The sequence below is a fragment of the Gasterosteus aculeatus genome, chromosome 11 (genome assembly GCF_964276395.1).
Source record: "Gasterosteus aculeatus chromosome 11, fGasAcu3.hap1.1, whole genome shotgun sequence".
Classification (NCBI taxonomy): Eukaryota; Metazoa; Chordata; class Actinopteri; order Perciformes; family Gasterosteidae; genus Gasterosteus; species Gasterosteus aculeatus.
This window is the reverse complement of record NC_135699.1, coordinates 9,073,178-9,089,447: the sequence shown is the minus strand read 5'-3', so window position 1 is coordinate 9,089,447 and position 16,270 is coordinate 9,073,178. Positions and strand designations below refer to the sequence as shown.

General features: G+C 39.5%; 43 non-coding genes across 43 annotated transcripts; all 43 read right to left on the bottom strand.

Moving 5' to 3' along the window:
- Positions 1-232: 232 nt before the first annotated feature.
- Positions 233-304, bottom strand: trnac-gca (transfer RNA cysteine (anticodon GCA)). The gene has a single exon. It is a non-coding gene; the product is annotated as a tRNA-Cys (tRNA).
- A 297-nt stretch (positions 305-601) lies between these two features.
- On the bottom strand, positions 602-673 carry trnac-gca (transfer RNA cysteine (anticodon GCA)). Its single transcript has one exon. It is a non-coding gene; the product is annotated as a tRNA-Cys (tRNA).
- Positions 674-969: 296 nt separating this feature from the next.
- Positions 970-1,041, bottom strand: trnac-gca (transfer RNA cysteine (anticodon GCA)). The gene has a single exon. It is a non-coding gene; the product is annotated as a tRNA-Cys (tRNA).
- Positions 1,042-1,338: 297 nt separating this feature from the next.
- On the bottom strand, positions 1,339-1,410 carry trnac-gca (transfer RNA cysteine (anticodon GCA)). Its single transcript has one exon. It is a non-coding gene; the product is annotated as a tRNA-Cys (tRNA).
- A 296-nt stretch (positions 1,411-1,706) lies between these two features.
- Positions 1,707-1,778, bottom strand: trnac-gca (transfer RNA cysteine (anticodon GCA)). Its single transcript has one exon. It is a non-coding gene; the product is annotated as a tRNA-Cys (tRNA).
- Positions 1,779-2,075: 297 nt separating this feature from the next.
- On the bottom strand, positions 2,076-2,147 carry trnac-gca (transfer RNA cysteine (anticodon GCA)). Its single transcript has one exon. It is a non-coding gene; the product is annotated as a tRNA-Cys (tRNA).
- Positions 2,148-2,443: 296 nt separating this feature from the next.
- trnac-gca (transfer RNA cysteine (anticodon GCA)) lies at positions 2,444-2,515 on the bottom strand. The gene has a single exon. It is a non-coding gene; the product is annotated as a tRNA-Cys (tRNA).
- Positions 2,516-2,811: 296 nt separating this feature from the next.
- On the bottom strand, positions 2,812-2,883 carry trnac-gca (transfer RNA cysteine (anticodon GCA)). The gene has a single exon. It is a non-coding gene; the product is annotated as a tRNA-Cys (tRNA).
- A 297-nt stretch (positions 2,884-3,180) lies between these two features.
- trnac-gca (transfer RNA cysteine (anticodon GCA)) lies at positions 3,181-3,252 on the bottom strand. Its single transcript has one exon. It is a non-coding gene; the product is annotated as a tRNA-Cys (tRNA).
- Positions 3,253-3,917: 665 nt separating this feature from the next.
- trnac-gca (transfer RNA cysteine (anticodon GCA)) lies at positions 3,918-3,989 on the bottom strand. The gene has a single exon. It is a non-coding gene; the product is annotated as a tRNA-Cys (tRNA).
- A 296-nt stretch (positions 3,990-4,285) lies between these two features.
- Positions 4,286-4,357, bottom strand: trnac-gca (transfer RNA cysteine (anticodon GCA)). The gene has a single exon. It is a non-coding gene; the product is annotated as a tRNA-Cys (tRNA).
- A 296-nt stretch (positions 4,358-4,653) lies between these two features.
- trnac-gca (transfer RNA cysteine (anticodon GCA)) lies at positions 4,654-4,725 on the bottom strand. The gene has a single exon. It is a non-coding gene; the product is annotated as a tRNA-Cys (tRNA).
- A 297-nt stretch (positions 4,726-5,022) lies between these two features.
- trnac-gca (transfer RNA cysteine (anticodon GCA)) lies at positions 5,023-5,094 on the bottom strand. Its single transcript has one exon. It is a non-coding gene; the product is annotated as a tRNA-Cys (tRNA).
- A 297-nt stretch (positions 5,095-5,391) lies between these two features.
- Positions 5,392-5,463, bottom strand: trnac-gca (transfer RNA cysteine (anticodon GCA)). The gene has a single exon. It is a non-coding gene; the product is annotated as a tRNA-Cys (tRNA).
- Positions 5,464-5,759: 296 nt separating this feature from the next.
- Positions 5,760-5,831, bottom strand: trnaw-cca (transfer RNA tryptophan (anticodon CCA)). Its single transcript has one exon. It is a non-coding gene; the product is annotated as a tRNA-Trp (tRNA).
- Positions 5,832-6,128: 297 nt separating this feature from the next.
- Positions 6,129-6,200, bottom strand: trnac-gca (transfer RNA cysteine (anticodon GCA)). Its single transcript has one exon. It is a non-coding gene; the product is annotated as a tRNA-Cys (tRNA).
- A 296-nt stretch (positions 6,201-6,496) lies between these two features.
- Positions 6,497-6,568, bottom strand: trnac-gca (transfer RNA cysteine (anticodon GCA)). The gene has a single exon. It is a non-coding gene; the product is annotated as a tRNA-Cys (tRNA).
- A 297-nt stretch (positions 6,569-6,865) lies between these two features.
- On the bottom strand, positions 6,866-6,937 carry trnac-gca (transfer RNA cysteine (anticodon GCA)). The gene has a single exon. It is a non-coding gene; the product is annotated as a tRNA-Cys (tRNA).
- Positions 6,938-7,234: 297 nt separating this feature from the next.
- On the bottom strand, positions 7,235-7,306 carry trnac-gca (transfer RNA cysteine (anticodon GCA)). The gene has a single exon. It is a non-coding gene; the product is annotated as a tRNA-Cys (tRNA).
- Positions 7,307-7,601: 295 nt separating this feature from the next.
- Positions 7,602-7,673, bottom strand: trnac-gca (transfer RNA cysteine (anticodon GCA)). The gene has a single exon. It is a non-coding gene; the product is annotated as a tRNA-Cys (tRNA).
- A 297-nt stretch (positions 7,674-7,970) lies between these two features.
- trnac-gca (transfer RNA cysteine (anticodon GCA)) lies at positions 7,971-8,042 on the bottom strand. Its single transcript has one exon. It is a non-coding gene; the product is annotated as a tRNA-Cys (tRNA).
- Positions 8,043-8,339: 297 nt separating this feature from the next.
- trnac-gca (transfer RNA cysteine (anticodon GCA)) lies at positions 8,340-8,411 on the bottom strand. The gene has a single exon. It is a non-coding gene; the product is annotated as a tRNA-Cys (tRNA).
- Positions 8,412-8,708: 297 nt separating this feature from the next.
- Positions 8,709-8,780, bottom strand: trnac-gca (transfer RNA cysteine (anticodon GCA)). Its single transcript has one exon. It is a non-coding gene; the product is annotated as a tRNA-Cys (tRNA).
- A 296-nt stretch (positions 8,781-9,076) lies between these two features.
- Positions 9,077-9,148, bottom strand: trnac-gca (transfer RNA cysteine (anticodon GCA)). The gene has a single exon. It is a non-coding gene; the product is annotated as a tRNA-Cys (tRNA).
- Positions 9,149-9,445: 297 nt separating this feature from the next.
- Positions 9,446-9,517, bottom strand: trnac-gca (transfer RNA cysteine (anticodon GCA)). The gene has a single exon. It is a non-coding gene; the product is annotated as a tRNA-Cys (tRNA).
- A 297-nt stretch (positions 9,518-9,814) lies between these two features.
- Positions 9,815-9,886, bottom strand: trnac-gca (transfer RNA cysteine (anticodon GCA)). Its single transcript has one exon. It is a non-coding gene; the product is annotated as a tRNA-Cys (tRNA).
- Positions 9,887-10,183: 297 nt separating this feature from the next.
- On the bottom strand, positions 10,184-10,255 carry trnac-gca (transfer RNA cysteine (anticodon GCA)). The gene has a single exon. It is a non-coding gene; the product is annotated as a tRNA-Cys (tRNA).
- A 297-nt stretch (positions 10,256-10,552) lies between these two features.
- On the bottom strand, positions 10,553-10,624 carry trnac-gca (transfer RNA cysteine (anticodon GCA)). The gene has a single exon. It is a non-coding gene; the product is annotated as a tRNA-Cys (tRNA).
- A 296-nt stretch (positions 10,625-10,920) lies between these two features.
- On the bottom strand, positions 10,921-10,992 carry trnac-gca (transfer RNA cysteine (anticodon GCA)). The gene has a single exon. It is a non-coding gene; the product is annotated as a tRNA-Cys (tRNA).
- A 296-nt stretch (positions 10,993-11,288) lies between these two features.
- On the bottom strand, positions 11,289-11,360 carry trnac-gca (transfer RNA cysteine (anticodon GCA)). Its single transcript has one exon. It is a non-coding gene; the product is annotated as a tRNA-Cys (tRNA).
- Positions 11,361-11,656: 296 nt separating this feature from the next.
- On the bottom strand, positions 11,657-11,728 carry trnac-gca (transfer RNA cysteine (anticodon GCA)). Its single transcript has one exon. It is a non-coding gene; the product is annotated as a tRNA-Cys (tRNA).
- A 296-nt stretch (positions 11,729-12,024) lies between these two features.
- Positions 12,025-12,096, bottom strand: trnac-gca (transfer RNA cysteine (anticodon GCA)). Its single transcript has one exon. It is a non-coding gene; the product is annotated as a tRNA-Cys (tRNA).
- Positions 12,097-12,393: 297 nt separating this feature from the next.
- trnac-gca (transfer RNA cysteine (anticodon GCA)) lies at positions 12,394-12,465 on the bottom strand. The gene has a single exon. It is a non-coding gene; the product is annotated as a tRNA-Cys (tRNA).
- A 297-nt stretch (positions 12,466-12,762) lies between these two features.
- On the bottom strand, positions 12,763-12,834 carry trnac-gca (transfer RNA cysteine (anticodon GCA)). The gene has a single exon. It is a non-coding gene; the product is annotated as a tRNA-Cys (tRNA).
- A 295-nt stretch (positions 12,835-13,129) lies between these two features.
- trnac-gca (transfer RNA cysteine (anticodon GCA)) lies at positions 13,130-13,201 on the bottom strand. Its single transcript has one exon. It is a non-coding gene; the product is annotated as a tRNA-Cys (tRNA).
- A 297-nt stretch (positions 13,202-13,498) lies between these two features.
- On the bottom strand, positions 13,499-13,570 carry trnac-gca (transfer RNA cysteine (anticodon GCA)). Its single transcript has one exon. It is a non-coding gene; the product is annotated as a tRNA-Cys (tRNA).
- A 296-nt stretch (positions 13,571-13,866) lies between these two features.
- On the bottom strand, positions 13,867-13,938 carry trnac-gca (transfer RNA cysteine (anticodon GCA)). The gene has a single exon. It is a non-coding gene; the product is annotated as a tRNA-Cys (tRNA).
- A 296-nt stretch (positions 13,939-14,234) lies between these two features.
- Positions 14,235-14,306, bottom strand: trnac-gca (transfer RNA cysteine (anticodon GCA)). Its single transcript has one exon. It is a non-coding gene; the product is annotated as a tRNA-Cys (tRNA).
- A 297-nt stretch (positions 14,307-14,603) lies between these two features.
- On the bottom strand, positions 14,604-14,675 carry trnac-gca (transfer RNA cysteine (anticodon GCA)). Its single transcript has one exon. It is a non-coding gene; the product is annotated as a tRNA-Cys (tRNA).
- Positions 14,676-14,971: 296 nt separating this feature from the next.
- trnac-gca (transfer RNA cysteine (anticodon GCA)) lies at positions 14,972-15,043 on the bottom strand. The gene has a single exon. It is a non-coding gene; the product is annotated as a tRNA-Cys (tRNA).
- A 297-nt stretch (positions 15,044-15,340) lies between these two features.
- Positions 15,341-15,412, bottom strand: trnac-gca (transfer RNA cysteine (anticodon GCA)). Its single transcript has one exon. It is a non-coding gene; the product is annotated as a tRNA-Cys (tRNA).
- A 297-nt stretch (positions 15,413-15,709) lies between these two features.
- trnac-gca (transfer RNA cysteine (anticodon GCA)) lies at positions 15,710-15,781 on the bottom strand. Its single transcript has one exon. It is a non-coding gene; the product is annotated as a tRNA-Cys (tRNA).
- A 296-nt stretch (positions 15,782-16,077) lies between these two features.
- trnac-gca (transfer RNA cysteine (anticodon GCA)) lies at positions 16,078-16,149 on the bottom strand. The gene has a single exon. It is a non-coding gene; the product is annotated as a tRNA-Cys (tRNA).
- Positions 16,150-16,270: the final 121 nt, after the last annotated feature.

The following is a 16,270-nucleotide window of genomic DNA, read 5'->3' as shown; positions in this document are numbered from 1 at the left end:
CATACTGGGTGATGTGAATGCCTTTAATAGTGCAATGCTGTGTCCTCTATAGACAAGCTGGCATTTTCTGAGAAAACTCTTACCCTAAACTATAATTTTCTACTGAATCCAACATCCAGAAACAATGCTCAGTTGCTATTGATTTACAGTTTTCGCAACACCTGTTGCCTGATACAAATACTCAATAGTAGAATAATTTCCATATCCTATGCTTTCTAAGTTGTTTTTAAAAAGGGGGCACCCAGATTTGAACTGGGGACCTCTTGATCTGCAGTCAAATGCTCTACCACTGAGCTATACCCCCAAATCTGATGACTTTTTTCAGAAGTTCAGCGTGCATCTCCTATCACCTAGAGCGTTTGCATCATCATACTGAGTGATGTGAATGCCTTTAATAGTGCAATGCTGTGTCCTTTATAGACAAGCTGGCATTTTCTGAGAAGATTCTTAACCTAAACTATAATTTTCTACTGAATCCAACATCCAGAAACAATGCTCAGTTGCTATTGGTTTACAGTTTTTGCAACACCTGTTGCTTGACACAAATACTCAATAGTAGAATAATTTCCATATCCTATGCGGTCTAAGAAGGTATTTAAAGAGGGGGCACCCAGATTTGAACTGGGGACCTCTTGATCTGCAGTCAAATCCTCTACCACTGAGCTATACCCCCAAATCTGCTAACTTTTTTCAGATGTTCAGAGTGCATCTCCTATAACATAGAGCGTTTGCATCATCATACTGGGTGATGTGAATGCCTTTAGTAGTGCAATGCTGTGTCCTCTACAGACAATCTGGCATTTTCTGAGAAGATTCTTAACCTAAACTATAATTTTCTACTGAATCCAACATCCAGAAACAATGCTCAGTTGCTATTGGTTTACAGTTTTTGCAACACCTGTTGCCTGATACAAATACTCAATAGTAGAATAATTTCCATATCCTATGCTTTCTAAGTTGTTGTTAAAAAGGGGGCACACAGATGTGAACTGGGGACCTCTTGATCTGCAGTCAAATGCTCTACCACTGAGCTATACCCCCAAATCTGATGACTTTTTTCAGAAGTTCAGCGTGCATCTCCTATCACATAGAGCGTTTGCATCATCATACTGGGTGATGTGAATGCCTTTAATAGTGCAATGCCGTGTCCTCTATAGACAAGCTGGCATTTTCTGAGAAGATTCTTAACCTAAACTATAATTTTCTACTGAATCCAACATCCAGAAAAAATGCTCAGTTGCTATTGGTTTACAGTTTTTTCAACATCTGTTGCTTGACACAAATACTCAATAGTAGAATAATTTCCATATCCTATGCGGTCTAAGAAGTTATTTAAAGAGGGGGCACCCAGATTTGAACTGGGGACCTCTTGATCTGCAGTCAAATGCTCTACCACTGAGCTATACCCCCAAATCTGATGACTTTTTTCAGATGTTCAGTGTGCATCTCCTATCACATAGAGCGTTTGCATCATCATACTGGGTGATGTGAATGCCTTTAATAGTGCAATGCTGTGTCCTCTATAGACAAGCTGGCATTTTCTGAGAAAACTCTTACCCTAAACTATAATTTTCTACTGAATCCAACATCCAGAAACAATGCTCAGTTGCTATTGATTTACAGTTTTCGCAACACCTGTTGCCTGATACAAATACTCAATAGTAGAATAATTTCCATATCCTATGCTTTCTAAGTTGTTTTTAAAAAGGGGGCACCCAGATTTGAACTGGGGACCTCTTGATCTGCAGTCAAATGCTCTACCACTGAGCTATACCCCCAAATCTGATGACTTTTTTCAGAAGTTCAGCGTGCATCTCCTATCACCTAGAGCGTTTGCATCATCATACTGAGTGATGTGAATGCCTTTAATAGTGCAATGCTGTGTCCTTTATAGACAAGCTGGCATTTTCTGAGAAGATTCTTAACCTAAACTATAATTTTCTACTGAATCCAACATCCAGAAACAATGCTCAGTTGCTATTGGTTTACAGTTTTTGCAACACCTGTTGCTTGACACAAATACTCAATAGTAGAATAATTTCCATATCCTATGCGGTCTAAGAAGGTATTTAAAGAGGGGGCACCCAGATTTGAACTGGGGACCTCTTGATCTGCAGTCAAATGCTCTACCACTGAGCTATACCCCCAAATCTGCTAACTTTTTTCAGATGTTCAGAGTGCATCTCCTATAACATAGAGCGTTTGCATCATCATACTGGGTGATGTGAATGCCTTTAGTAGTGCAATGCTGTGTCCTCTATAGACAAGCTGGCATTTTCTGAGAAAACTCTTACCCTAAACTATAATTTTCTACTGATTCCAAGAACCAGACGCAATGCTCAGTTGCTATTGGTTTACAGCCTTTGCAACACCTGTTGCCTGATACAAATACTCAATAGTAGAATAATTTCCATATCCTATGCTTTCTAAGTTGTTGTTAAAAAGGGGGCACACAGATGTGAACTGGGGACCTCTTGATCTGCAGTCAAATGCTCTACCACTGAGCTATACCCCCAAATCTGATGACTTTTTTCAGAAGTTCAGCGTGCATCTCCTATCACATAGAGCGTTTGCATCATCATACTGGGTGATGTGAATGCCTTTAATAGTGCAATGCCGTGTCCTCTATAGACAAGCTGGCATTTTCTGAGAAAACTCTTACCCTAAACTATAATTTTCTACTGAATCCAACATCCAGAAACAATGCTCAGTTGCTATTGATTTACAGTTTTCGCAACACCTGTTGCCTGATACAAATACTCAATAGTAGAATAATTTCCATATCCTATGCTTTCTAAGTTGTTTTTAAAAAGGGGGCACCCAGATTTGAACTGGGGACCTCTTGATCTGCAGTCAAATGCTCTACCACTGAGCTATACCCCCAAATCTGATGACTTTTTTCAGAAGTTCAGCGTGCATCTCCTATCACCTAGAGCGTTTGCATCATCATACTGAGTGATGTGAATGCCTTTAATAGTGCAATGCTGTGTCCTTTATAGACAAGCTGGCATTTTCTGAGAAGATTCTTAACCTAAACTATAATTTTCTACTGAATCCAACATCCAGAAACAATGCTCAGTTGCTATTGGTTTACAGTTTTTGCAACACCTGTTGCTTGACACAAATACTCAATAGTAGAATAATTTCCATATCCTATGCGGTCTAAGAAGGTATTTAAAGAGGGGGCACCCAGATTTGAACTGGGGACCTCTTGATCTGCAGTCAAATGCTCTACCACTGAGCTATACCCCCAAATCTGCTAACTTTTTTCAGATGTTCAGAGTGCATCTCCTATAACATAGAGCGTTTGCATCATCATACTGGGTGATGTGAATGCCTTTAGTAGTGCAATGCTGTGTCCTCTACAGACAATCTGGCATTTTCTGAGAAGATTCTTAACCTAAACTATAATTTTCTACTGAATCCAACATCCAGAAACAATGCTCAGTTGCTATTGGTTTACAGTTTTTGCAACACCTGTTGCCTGATACAAATACTCAATAGTAGAATAATTTCCATATCCTATGCTTTCTAAGTTGTTGTTAAAAAGGGGGCACACAGATGTGAACTGGGGACCTCTTGATCTGCAGTCAAATGTTCTACCACTGAGCTATACCCCCAAATCTGATGACTTTTTTCAGAAGTTCAGCGTGCATCTCCTATCACATAGAGCGTTTGCATCATCATACTGGGTGATGTGAATGCCTTTAATAGTGCAATGCCGTGTCCTCTATAGACAAGCTGGCATTTTCTGAGAAGATTCTTAACCTAAACTATAATTTTCTACTGAATCCAACATCCAGAAAAAATGCTCAGTTGCTATTGGTTTACAGTTTTTGCAACATCTGTTGCTTGACACAAATACTCAATAGTAGAATAATTTCCATATCCTATGCGGTCTAAGAAGTTATTTAAAGAGGGGGCACCCAGATTTGAACTGGGGACATCTTGATCTGCAGTCAAATGCTCTACCACTGAGCTATACCCCCAAATCTGATAACTTTTTTCAGATGTTCAGAGTGCATCTCCTATAACATAGAGCGTTTGCATCATCATACTGGGTGATGTGAATGCCTTTAATAGTGCAATGCTGTGTCCTCTATAGACAAGCTGGCATTTTCTGAGAAAACTCTTACCCTAAACTATAATTTTCTACTGATTCCAAGAACCAGACGCAATGCTCAGTTGCTATTGGTTTACAGCCTTTGCAACACCTGTTGCCTGACACAAATACTCAATAGTGAAATAATTTCCATATCCTATGCTTTCTAAGTTGTTTTTAAAAAGGGGGCACCCAGATTTGAACTGGGGACCTCTTGATCTGCAGTCAAATGCTCTACCACTGAGCTATATCCCCAAATCTGCTAACTTTTTTCAGATGTTCAGAGTGCATCTCCTATAACATAGAGCGTTTGCATCATCATACTGGGTGATGTGAATGCCTTTAGTAGTGCAATGCTGTGTCCTCTACAGACAATCTGGCATTTTCTGAGAAGATTCTTAACCTAAACTATAATTTTCTACTGAATCCAACATCCAGAAACAATGCTCAGTTGCTATTGGTTTACAGTTTTTGCAACACCTGTTGCCTGATACAAATACTCAATAGTAGAATAATTTCCATATCCTATGCTTTCTAAGTTGTTGTTAAAAAGGGGGCACACAGATGTGAACTGGGGACCTCTTGATCTGCAGTCAAATGCTCTACCACTGAGCTATACCCCCAAATCTGATGACTTTTTTCAGAAGTTCAGGGTGCATCTCCTATCACATAGAGCGTTTGCATCATCATACTGGGTGATGTGAATGCCTTTAATAGTGCAATGCCGTGTCCTCTATAGACAAGCTGGCATTTTCTGAGAAGATTCTTAACCTAAACTATAATTTTCTACTGAATCCAACATCCAGAAAAAATGCTCAGTTGCTATTGGTTTACAGTTTTTGCAACATCTGTTGCTTGACACAAATACTCAATAGTAGAATAATTTCCATATCCTATGCGGTCTAAGAAGTTATTTAAAGAGGGGGCACCCAGATTTGAACTGGGGACCTCTTGATCTGCAGTCAAATGCTCTACCACTGAGCTATACCCCCAAATCTGATGACTTCTTTCAGATGTTCAGAGTGCATCTCCTATAACATAGAGCGTTTGCATCATCATACTGGGTGATGTGAATGCCTTTAATAGTGCAATGCTGTGTCCTCTATAGACAAGCTGGCATTTTCTGAGAAGATTCTTAACCTAAACTATAATTTTCTACTGAATACAACATCCAGAAACAATGCTCAGTTGCTATTGGTTTACAGTTTTTGCAACACCTGTTGCTTGACACAAATACTCAATAGTAGAATAATTTCCATATCCTATGCGGTCTAAGAAGTTATTTAAAGAGGGGGCACCCAGATTTGAACTGGGGACCTCTTGATCTGCAGTCAAATGCTCTACCACTGAGCTATACCCCCAAATCTGATGACTTTTTTCAGATGTTCAGTGTGCATCTCCTATCACATAGAGCGTTTGCATCATCATACAGGGGGATGTGAATGCCTTTAATAGTGCAATGCTGTGTCCTCTATAGACAAGCTGGCATTTTCTGAGAAAACTCTTACCCTAAACTATAATTTTCTACTGAATCCAACATCCAGAAACAATGCTCAGTTGCTATTGATTTACAGTTTTCGCAACACCTGTTGCCTGATACAAATACTCAATAGTAGAATAATTTCCATATCCTATGCTTTCTAAGTTGTTTTTAAAAAGGGGGCACCCAGATTTGAACTGGGGACCTCTTGATCTGGAGTCAAATGCTCTACCACTGAGCTATACCCCCAAATCTGATGACTTTTTTCAGAAGTTCAGCGTGCATCTCCTATCACCTAGAGCGTTTGCATCATCATACTGAGTGATGTGAATGCCTTTAATAGTGCAATGCTGTGTCCTTTATAGACAAGCTGGCATTTTCTGAGAAGATTCTTAACCTAAACTATAATTTTCTACTGAATCCAACATCCAGAAACAATGCTCAGTTGCTATTGGTTTACAGTTTTTGCAACACCTGTTGCTTGACACAAATACTCAATAGTAGAATAATTTCCATATCCTATGCGGTCTAAGAAGGTATTTAAAGAGGGGGCACACAGATTTGAACTGGGGACCTCTTGATCTGCAGTCAAATGCTCTACCACTGAGCTATACCCCCAAATCTGCTAACTTTTTTCAGATGTTCAGAGTGCATCTCCTATAACATAGAGCGTTTGCATCATCATACTGGGTGATGTGAATGCCTTTAATAGTGCAATGCTGTGTCCTCTACAGACAATCTGGCATTTTCTGAGAAGATTCTTAACCTAAACTATAATTTTCTACTGAATCCAACATCCAGAAACAATGCTCAGTTGCTATTGGTTTACAGTTTTCGCAACACCTGTTGCCTGATACAAATACTCAATAGTAGAATAATTTCCATATCCTATGCTTTCTAAGTTGTTTTTAAAAAGGGGGCACCCAGATTTGAACTGGGGACCTCTTGATCTGCAGTCAAATGCTCTACCACTGAGCTATACCCCCAAATCTGATGACTTTTTTCAGAAGTTCAGCGTGCATCTCCTATAACATAGAGCGTTTGCATCATCATACTGAGTGATGTGAATGCCTTTAATAGTGCAATGCTGTGTCCTTTATAGACAAGCTGGCATTTTCTGAGAAGATTCTTAACCTAAACTATAATTTTCTACTGAATCCAACATCCAGAAACAATGCTCAGTTGCTATTGGTTTACAGTTTTTGCAACACCTGTTGCTTGACACAAATACTCAATAGTAGAATAATTTCCATATCCTATGCGGTCTAAGAAGGTATTTAAAGAGGGAGCACCCAGATTTGAACTGGGGACCTCTTGATCTGCAGTCAAATGCTCTACCACTGAGCTATACCCCCAAATCTGCTAACTTTTTTCAGATGTTCAGAGTGCATCTCCTATAACATAGAGCGTTTGCATCATCATACTGGGTGATGTGAATGCCTTTAATAGTGCAATGCTGTGTCCTCTACAGACAATCTGGCATTTTCTGAGAAGATTCTTAACCTAAACTATAATTTTCTACTGAATCCAACATCCAGAAACAATGCTCAGTTGCTATTGGTTTACAGTTTTTGCAACACCTGTTGCTTGACACAAATACTCAATAGTAGAATAATTTCCATATCCTATGCGGTCTAAGAAGGTATTTAAAGAGGGGGCACCCAGATTTGAACTGGGGACCTCTTGATCTGCAGTCAAATGCTCTACCACTGAGCTATACCCCCAAATCTGATAACTGTTTCAGGTGTTCAGCGTGCATCTCCTATCACATAGAGCGTTTGCATCATCATACTGGGTGATGTGAATGCCTTTAATAGTGCAATGCTGTGTCCTCTATAGACAAGCTGGCATTTTCTGAGAAAACTCTTACCCTAAACTATAATTTTCTACTGAATCCAACATCCAGAAACAATGCTCAGTTGCTATTGGTTTACAGTTTTCGCAACACCTGTTGCCTGATACAAATACTCAATAGTAGAATAATTTCCATATCCTATGCTTTCTAAGTTGTTTTTAAAAAGGGGGCACCCAGATTTGAACTGGGGACCTCTTGATCTGCAGTCAAATGCTCTACCACTGAGCTATACCCCCAAATCTGATGACTTTTTTCAGAAGTTCAGCGTGCATCTCCTATCACATAGAGCGTTTGCATCATCATACTGGGTGATGTGAATGCCTTTAATAGTGCAATGCTGTGTCCTCTATAGACAAGCTGGCATTTTCTGAGAAGATTCTTAACCTAAACTATAATTTTCTACTGAATCCAACATCCAGAAACAATGCTCAGTTGCTATTGGTTTACAGTTTTTGCAACATCTGTTGCTTGACACAAATACTCAATAGTAGAATAATTTCCATATCCTATGCGGTCTAAGAAGTTATTTAAAGAGGGGGCACCCAGATTTGAACTGGGGACCTCTTGATCTGCAGTCAAATGCTCTACCACTGAGCTATACCCCCAAATCTGATGACTTCTTTCAGATGTTCAGAGTGCATCTCCTATAACATAGAGCGTTTGCATCATCATACTGGGTGATGTGAATGCCTTTAATAGTGCAATGCTGTGTCCTCTATAGACAAGCTAGCATTTTCTGAGAAGATTCTTAACCTAAACTATAATTTTCTACTGAATCCAACATCCAGAAACAATGCTCAGATGCTATTGGTTTACAGCCTTTGCAACACCTGTTGCCTGACACAAATACTCAATAGTAAAATAATTTCCATATCCTATGCGGTCTAATAAGTTATTTAAAGAGGGGGCACCTAGATTTGAACTGGGGACCTCTTGATCTGCAGTCAAATGCTCTACCACTGAGCTATACCCCCAAATCTGATGACTTTTTTCAGAAGTTCATTGTGCATCTCCTATCACCTAGAGCGTTTGCATCATCATACTGAGTGATGTGAATGCCTTTAATAGTGCAATGCTGTGTCCTTTATAGACAAGCTGGCATTTTCTGAGAAGATTCTTAACCTAAACTATAATTTTCTACTGAATCCAACATCCAGAAACAATGCTCAGTTGCTATTGGTTTACAGTTTTTGCAACACCTGTTGCTTGACACAAATACTCAATAGTAGAATAATTTCCATATCCTATGCGGTCTAAGAAGGTATTTAAAGAGGGGGCACCCAGATTTGAACTGGGGACCTCTTGATCTGCAGTCAAATGCTCTACCACTGAGCTATACCCCCAAATCTGATGACTTTTTTCAGAAGTTCAGCGTGCATCTCCTATCACATAGAGCGTTTGCATCATCATACTGGGTGATGTGAATGCCTTTAATAGTGCAATGCTGTGTCCTCTATAGACAAGCTGGCATTTTCTGAGAAGATTCTTAACCTAAACTATAATTTTCTACTGAATCCAACATCCAGAAACAATGCTCAGTTGCTATTGGTTTACAGTTTTTGCAACATCTGTTGCTTGACACAAATACTCAATAGTAGAATAATTTCCATATCCTATGCGGTCTAAGTTGTTTTTAAAAAGGGGGCACCCAGATTTGAACTGGGGACCTCTTGATCTGCAGTCAAATGCTCTACCACTGAGCTATACCCCCAAATCTGATGACTTCTTTCAGATGTTCAGAGTGCATCTCCTATAACATAGAGCGTTTGCATCATCATACTGGGTGATGTGAATGCCTTTAATAGTGCAATGCTGTGTCCTCTATAGACAAGCTGGCATTTTCTGAGAAGATTCTTAACCTAAACTATAATTTTCTACTGAATCCAACATCCAGAAACAATGCTCAGATGCTATTGGTTTACAGCCTTTGCAACACCTGTTGCCTGACACAAATACTCAATAGTAAAATAATTTCCATATCCTATGCGGTCTAATAAGTTATTTAAAGAGGGGGCACCCAGATTTGAACTGGGGACCTCTTGATCTGCAGTCAAATGCTCTACCACTGAGCTATACCCCCAAATCTGATGACTTTTTTCAGAAGTTCATTGTGCATCTCCTATCACCTAGAGCGTTTGCATCATCATACTGAGTGATGTGAATGCCTTTAATAGTGCAATGCTGTGTCCTTTATAGACAAGCTGGCATTTTCTGAGAAGATTCTTAACCTAAACTATAATTTTCTACTGAATCCAACATCCAGAAACAATGCTCAGTTGCTATTGGTTTACAGTTTTTGCAACACCTGTTGCTTGACACAAATACTCAATAGTAGAATAATTTCCATATCCTATGCGGTCTAAGAAGGTATTTAAAGAGGGGGCACCCAGATTTGAACTGGGGACCTCTTGATCTGCAGTCAAATGCTCTACCACTGAGCTATACCCCCAAATCTGATAACTTTTTTCAGATGTTCAGAGTGCATCTCCTATAACATAGAGCGTTTGCATCATCATACTGGGTGATGTGAATGCCTTTAATAGTGCAATGCTGTGTCCTCTACAGACAATCTGGCATTTTCTGAGAAGATTCTTAACCTAAACTATAATTTTCTACTGAATCCAACATCCAGAAACAATGCTCAGTTGCTATTGGTTTACAGTTTTTGCAACACCTGTTGCTTGACACAAATACTCAATAGTAGAATAATTTCCATATCCTATGCGGTCTAAGAAGGTATTTAAAGAGGGGGCACCCAGATTTGAACTGGGGACCTCTTGATCTGCAGTCAAATGCTCTAACACTGAGCTATACCCCCAAATCTGCTAACTTTTTTCAGATGTTCAGAGTGCATCTCCTATAACATAGAGCGTTTGCATCATCATACTGGGTGATGTGAATGCCTTTAATAGTGCAATGCTGTGTCCTCTACAGACAATCTGGCATTTTCTGAGAAGATTCTTAACCTAAACTATAACTTTCTACTGAATCCAACATCCAGAAACAATGCTCAGTTGCTATTGGTTTACAGTTTTTGCAACACCTGTTGCTTGACACAAATACTCAATAGTAGAATAATTTCCATATCCTATGCGGTCTAAGAAGGTATTTAAAGAGGGGGCACCCAGATTTGAACTGGGGACCTCTTGATCTGCAGTCAAATGCTCTAACACTGAGCTATACCCCCAAATCTGCTAACTTTTTTCAGATGTTCAGAGTGCATCTCCTATAACATAGAGCGTTTGCATCATCATACTGGGTGATGTGAATGCCTTTAGTAGTGCAATGCTGTGTCCTCTACAGACAATCTGGCATTTTCTGAGAAGATTCTTAACCTAAACTATAATTTTCTACTGAATCCAACATCCAGAAACAATGCTCAGTTGCTATTGGTTTACAGTTTTTGCAACACCTGTTGCCTGATACAAATACTCAATAGTAGAATAATTTCCATATCCTATGCTTTCTAAGTTGTTGTTAAAAAGGGGGCACACAGATGTGAACTGGGAACCTCTTGATCTGCAGTCAAATGCTCTACCACTGAGCTATACCCCCAAATCTGATGACTTTTTTCAGAAGTTCAGCGTGCATCTCCTATCACATAGAGCGTTTGCATCATCATACTGGGTGATGTGAATGCCTTTAATAGTGCAATGCCGTGTCCTCTATAGACAAGCTGGCATTTTCTGAGAAAACTCTTACCCTAAACTATAATTTTCTACTGATTCCAAGAACCAGACGCAATGCTCAGTTGCTATTGGTTTACAGCCTTTGCAACACCTGTTGCCTGACACAAATACTCAATAGTAAAATAATTTCCATATCCTATGCTTTCTAAGTTGTTTTTAAAAAGGGGGCACCCAGATTTGAACTGGGGACCTCTTGATCTGCAGTCAAATGCTCTACCACTGAGCTATACCCCCAAATCTGATAACTTTTTTCAGATGTTCAGCGTGCATCTCCTATCACATAGAGCGTTTGCATCATCATACTGGGTGATGTGAATGCCTTTAATAGTGCAATGCTGTGTCCTCTATAGACAAGCTGGCATTTTCTGAGAAAACTCTTACCCTAAACTATAATTTTCTACTGAATCCAACATCCAGAAACAATGCTCAGTTGCTATTGGTTTACAGTTTTCGCAACACCTGTTGCCTGATACAAATACTCAATAGTAGAATAATTTCCATATCCTATGCTTTCTAAGTTGTTTTTAAAAAGGGGGCACCCAGATTTGAACTGGGGACCTCTTGATCTGCAGTCAAATGCTCTACCACTGAGCTATACCCCCAAATCTGCTAACTTTTTTCAGATGTTCAGAGTGCATCTCCTATAACATAGAGCGTTTGCATCATCATACTGGGTGATGTGAATGCCTTTAGTAGTGCAATGCTGTGTCCTCTACAGACAATCTGGCATTTTCTGAGAAGATTCTTAACCTAAACTATAATTTTCTACTGAATCCAACATCCAGAAACAATGCTCAGTTGCTATTGGTTTACAGTTTTTGCAACACCTGTTGCCTGATACAAATACTCAATAGTAGAATAATTTCCATATCCTATGCTTTCTAAGTTGTTGTTAAAAAGGGGGCACACAGATGTGAACTGGGGACCTCTTGATCTGCAGTCAAATGCTCTACCACTGAGCTATACCCCCAAATCTGATGACTTTTTTCAGAAGTTCAGCGTGCATCTCCTATCACCTAGAGCGTTTGCATCATCATACTGAGTGATGTGAATGCCTTTAATAGTGCAATGCTGTGTCCTTTATAGACAAGCTGGCATTTTCTGAGAAGATTCTTAACCTAAACTATAATTTTCTACTGAATCCAACATCCAGAAACAATGCTCAGTTGCTATTGGTTTACAGTTTTTGCAACACCTGTTGCTTGACACAAATACTCAATAGTAGAATAATTTCCATATCCTATGCGGTCTAAGAAGGTATTTAAAGAGGGAGCACCCAGATTTGAACTGGGGACCTCTTGATCTGCAGTCAAATGCTCTACCACTGAGCTATACCCCCAAATCTGCTAACTTTTTTCAGATGTTCAGAGTGCATCTCCTATAACATAGAGCGTTTGCATCATCATACTGGGTGATGTGAATGCCTTTAATAGTGCAATGCTGTGTCCTCTACAGACAATCTGGCATTTTCTGAGAAGATTCTTAACCTAAACTATAATTTTCTACTGAATCCAACATCCAGAAACAATGCTCAGTTGCTATTGGTTTACAGTTTTTGCAACACCTGTTGCTTGACACAAATACTCAATAGTAGAATAATTTCCATATCCTATGCGGTCTAAGAAGGTATTTAAAGAGGGGGCACCCAGATTTGAACTGGGGACCTCTTGATCTGCAGTCAAATGCTCTACCACTGAGCTATACCCCCAAATCTGATAACTGTTTCAGGTGTTCAGCGTGCATCTCCTATCACATAGAGCGTTTGCATCATCATACTGGGTGATGTGAATGCCTTTAATAGTGCAATGCTGTGTCCTCTATAGACAAGCTGGCATTTTCTGAGAAAACTCTTACCCTAAACTATAATTTTCTACTGAATCCAACATCCAGAAACAATGCTCAGTTGCTATTGGTTTACAGTTTTCGCAACACCTGTTGCCTGATACAAATACTCAATAGTAGAATAATTTCCATATCCTATGCTTTCTAAGTTGTTTTTAAAAAGGGGGCACCCAGATTTGAACTGGGGACCTCTTGATCTGCAGTCAAATGCTCTACCACTGAGCTATACCCCCAAATCTGATGACTTTTTTCAGAAGTTCAGCGTGCATCTCCTATCACATAGAGCGTTTGCATCATCATACTGGGTGATGTGAATGCCTTTAATAGTGAAATGCTGTGTCCTCTATAGACAAGCTGGCATTTTCTGAGAAGATTCTTAACCTAAACTATAATTTTCTACTGAATCCAACATCCAGAAACAATGCTCAGTTGCTATTGGTTTACAGTTTTTGCAACATCTGTTGCTTGACACAAATACTCAATAGTAGAATAATTTCCATATCCTATGCGGTCTAAGAAGTTATTTAAAGAGGGGGCACCCAGATTTGAACTGGGGACCTCTTGATCTGCAGTCAAATGCTCTACCACTGAGCTATACCCCCAAATCTGATGACTTTTTTCAGATGTTCAGGGTGCATCTCCTATCACATAGAGCGTTTGCATCATCATACTGGGTGATGTGAATGCCTTTAATAGTGCAATGCTGTGTCCTCTATAGACAAGCTGGCATTTTCTGAGAAAACTCTTACCCTAAACTATAATTTTCTACTGAATCCAACATCCAGAAACAATGCTCAGTTGCTATTGGTTTACAGTTTTCGCAACACCTGTTGCCTGATACAAATACTCAATAGTAGAATAATTTCCATATCCTATGCTTTCTAAGTTGTTTTTAAAAAGGGGGCACCCAGATTTGAACTGGGGACCTCTTGATCTGCAGTCAAATGCTCTACCACTGAGCTATACCCCCAAATCTGCTAACTTTTTTCAGATGTTCAGAGTGCATCTCCTATAACATAGAGCGTTTGCATCATCATACTGGGTGATGTGAATGCCTTTAGTAGTGCAATGCTGTGTCCTCTACAGACAATCTGGCATTTTCTGAGAAGATTCTTAACCTAAACTATAATTTTCTACTGAATCCAACATCCAGAAACAATGCTCAGTTGCTATTGGTTTACAGTTTTTGCAACACCTGTTGCCTGATACAAATACTCAATAGTAGAATAATTTCCATATCCTATGCTTTCTAAGTTGTTGTTAAAAAGGGGGCACACAGATGTGAACTGGGGACCTCTTGATCTGCAGTCAAATGCTCTACCACTGAGCTATACCCCCAAATCTGATGACTTTTTTCAGAAGTTCAGCGTGCATCTCCTATCACATAGAGCGTTTGCATCATCATACTGGGGGATGTGAATGCCTTTAATAGTGCAATGCCGTGTCCTCTATAGACAAGCTGGCATTTTCTGAGAAGATTCTTAACCTAAACTATAATTTTCTACTGAATCCAACATCCAGAAAAAATGCTCAGTTGCTATTGGTTTACAGTTTTTGCAACATCTGTTGCTTGACACAAATACTCAATAGTAGAATAATTTCCATATCCTATGCGGTCTAAGAAGTTATTTAAAGAGGGGGCACCCAGATTTGAACTGGGGACATCTTGATCTGCAGTCAAATGCTCTACCACTGAGCTATACCCCCAAATCTGATAACTTTTTTCAGATGTTCAGAGTGCATCTCCTGTAACATAGAGCGTTTGCATCATCATAGTGGGTGATGTGAATGCCTTTAATAGTGCAATGCTGTGTCCTCTACAGACAATCTGGCATTTTCTGAGAAGATTCTTAACCTAAACTATAATTTTCTACTGAATCCAACATCCAGAAACAATTCTCAGTTGCTATTGGTTTACAGTTTTTGCAACACCTGTTGCCTGATACAAATACTCAATAGTAGAATAATTTCCATATCCTATGCTTTCTAAGTTGTTGTTGAAAAGGGGGCACACAGATGTGAACTGGGGACCTCTTGATCTGCAGTCAAATGCTCTACCACTGAGCTATACCCCCAAATCTGATGACTTTTTTCAGAAGTTCAGCGTGCATCTCCTATCACATAGAGCGTTTGCATCATCATACTGGGTGATGTGAATGCCTTTAATAGTGCAATGCCGTGTCCTCTATAGACAAGCTGGCATTTTCTGAGAAGATTCTTAACCTAAACTATAATTTTCTACTGAATCCAACATCCAGAAACAATGCTCAGTTGCTATTGGTTTACAGTTTTTGCAACATCTGTTGCTTGACACAAATACTCAATAGTAGAATAATTTCCATATCCTATGCGGTCTAAGAAGTTATTTAAAGAGGGGGCACCCAGATTTGAACTGGGGACCACTTGATCTGCAGTCAAATGCTCTACCACTGAGCTATACCCCCAAATCTGATAACTTTTTTCAGATGTTCAGAGTGCATCTCCTATAACATAGAGCGTTTGCATCATCATACTGGGTGATGTGAATGCCTTTAATAGTGCAATGCTGTGTCCTCTTTAGACAAGCTGGCATTTTCTGAGAAGATTCTTAACCTAAACTATAATTTTTTACTGAATCCAACATCCAGAAACAATGTTCAGTTGCTATTGGTTTACAGTTTTTGCAACACCTGTTGCTTGACACAAATACTCAATAGTAGAATAATTTCCATATCCTATGCGGTCTAAGAAGTTATTTAAAGAGGGGGCACCCAGATTTGAACTGGGGACCTCTTGATCTGCAGTCAAATGCTCTACCACTGAGCTATACCCCCAAATCTGATGACTTTTTTCAGATGTTCAGCGTGCATCTCCTATCACATAGAGCGTTTGCATCATCATACTGGGTGATGTGAATGCCTTTAATAGTGCAATGCTGTGTCCTCTATAGACAAGCTGGCATTTTCTGAGAAAACTCTTACCCTAAACTATAATTTTCTACTGAATCCAACATCCAGAAACAATGCTCAGTTGCTATTGGTTTACAGTTTTCGCAACACCTGTTGCCTGATACAAATACTCAATAGTAGAATAATTTCCATATCCTATGCTTTCTAAGTTGTTTTTAAAAAGGGGGCACCCAGATTTGAACTGGGGACCTCTTGATCTGCAGTCAAATGCTCTACCACTGAGCTATACCCCCAAATCTGATAACTTTTTTCAGATGTTCAGAGTGCATCTCCTATAACATAGAGCGTTTGCATCATCATACTGGGTGATGTGAATGCCTTTAGTAGTGCAATGCTGTGTCCTCTACAGACAAT